At 46.7% G+C, this 1,594-nt stretch overlaps 1 long non-coding RNA gene across 1 annotated transcript; it reads left to right on the top strand.

The window, feature by feature from the left end:
* The first annotated feature begins 243 nt into the window (after nucleotides 1-243).
* Nucleotides 244-898, top strand: LOC124476037. The gene is made up of 3 exons (XR_006956998.1): nucleotides 244-294; nucleotides 380-430; nucleotides 781-898. It is a non-coding gene; the product is annotated as an uncharacterized LOC124476037 (long non-coding RNA).
* Nucleotides 899-1,594: the final 696 nt, after the last annotated feature.

Raw genomic sequence — 1,594 nt, forward strand, 5'->3', positions numbered from 1 at the left:
ATCAAAGAGGTGGAAACGGATTGGAAAAATCAGGATGATCTTTCACTCCATTCCTTTGATGAGGCAGATTTTCTGGTCAGTAATTTATGCATAGCGATAGGTGAAAGGGATGACACAGAATTGGTAAGATCCTTATTTTACATAAACCTAAATGGCTAATCATCAAACATGGTCAAATACCTCTGAGTGACTGTGTCTCTAATGTAGGAAGTGGAACGTGGTGGGAACACTATCTGTCAAACCGTAGATTACGATGACCTCTCTCTACGTTCAGTCAGCGAGAGAGATTTTCTGGTCAGTTTTGTGCATCAAAAGCATCAAGGTACATTACATTTTGAAGATATACTGTGTGAACAATATGTTTCCATCTGACTCACAGTCTGATGAGGACCGTGACCGCCAGCAGAATCCACTTCCGGATAAACGCCTGGTAGGTGTATGTGTGTGACAAAAGTTCAATGAATTGGCTTTTTCTGCTAGTGCTGAATAAGCTTTTCCCTCATTTACATTTAGTCATTTAGCAGACGCTCTTATCCAGAGCGACTTACAGTAAGTACAGGGACATTCCCCCGAGGCAAGTAGGGTGAAGTGCGTTACCCAAGGACACAATTTCATTTGGCACGGCCGGTAATCAAACTGGAAACCTCCTGATTAATAGCCCAATTCCATAACTGCTCAGCCATCTGACCCACGTGACCTCCCTCCCCATTTGGATTTTCATATTTTAACATTTTCCCTCTCCCCTGTTCCTACATTGTACTTTACTTTTGGTCTCCCTAGAATCATGTTATGGATTACGAAGCCCAGGGCCTTCTTCCTTCTTCTGTGAGAGCCGTGACCGAGCCTTGCGTCTCTAATGACGTGCACCCCCCCATGCTACAAGATCAGAAGAGGCGCGACAGGCAGTCCCGTGACATGAAAGTGATGAAAAGTTTCCAAAAATCCCTGGTTGCCCTGGAACAGGACCTTATGAAAGCCAAGGAGGAGCTCCTGGACACCAACGAGTACTTCGAAGAGATGTCTCGTGTGAAGAGCCAGGGAAAAGGTCTGATGGGTGCGTCTCTGAGAAGACTTGTTTATAAAGTCAGAGGGAGAAGGCTCCAGAAGATTCAGGCGCAGAAGTATATGCGGGTCAGCAAAGATTTCGATGCGCTGATCCAAGTGGTGATGGAGGACTGCAAAGATGATATCAATCTGACGGGCCTAGAGAACTGGCAGAGAGAGGTTAAGAGGCTGCGCATGGCCTGCAGGGCCTGTACTGAGAGGATCCCACCACCCGAGGTTTGTCGTTTTCCACCACAGGTCCAACCCTCTCAGGAAGAGGAGTCCTCCATCCAGCGTGTTGTAAGTAATTAGTAAAGACCTACGTATTCATTTATTCAGCTATTGTTTGATTCACGGTGTGGCATGGCACTGTTTGTTGATTATCATCCTACAGAGCAATATCCCAGGTCCCACAGGCCAAAAGGTTATGTCTTCTCTTGTGACTCTCTTGTGTCTCCCCAGGATCTATCTGAGACAGAGATCACTCGTGTGGTCCCCCGCATTGAGGATGCCATTGAATCCCCCACTCTGACTCCTCCTACTCCCGAGG

This window comes from Hypomesus transpacificus, chromosome 13 (genome assembly GCF_021917145.1).
Source record: "Hypomesus transpacificus isolate Combined female chromosome 13, fHypTra1, whole genome shotgun sequence".
NCBI lineage: Eukaryota > Metazoa > Chordata > Actinopteri > Osmeriformes > Osmeridae > Hypomesus > Hypomesus transpacificus.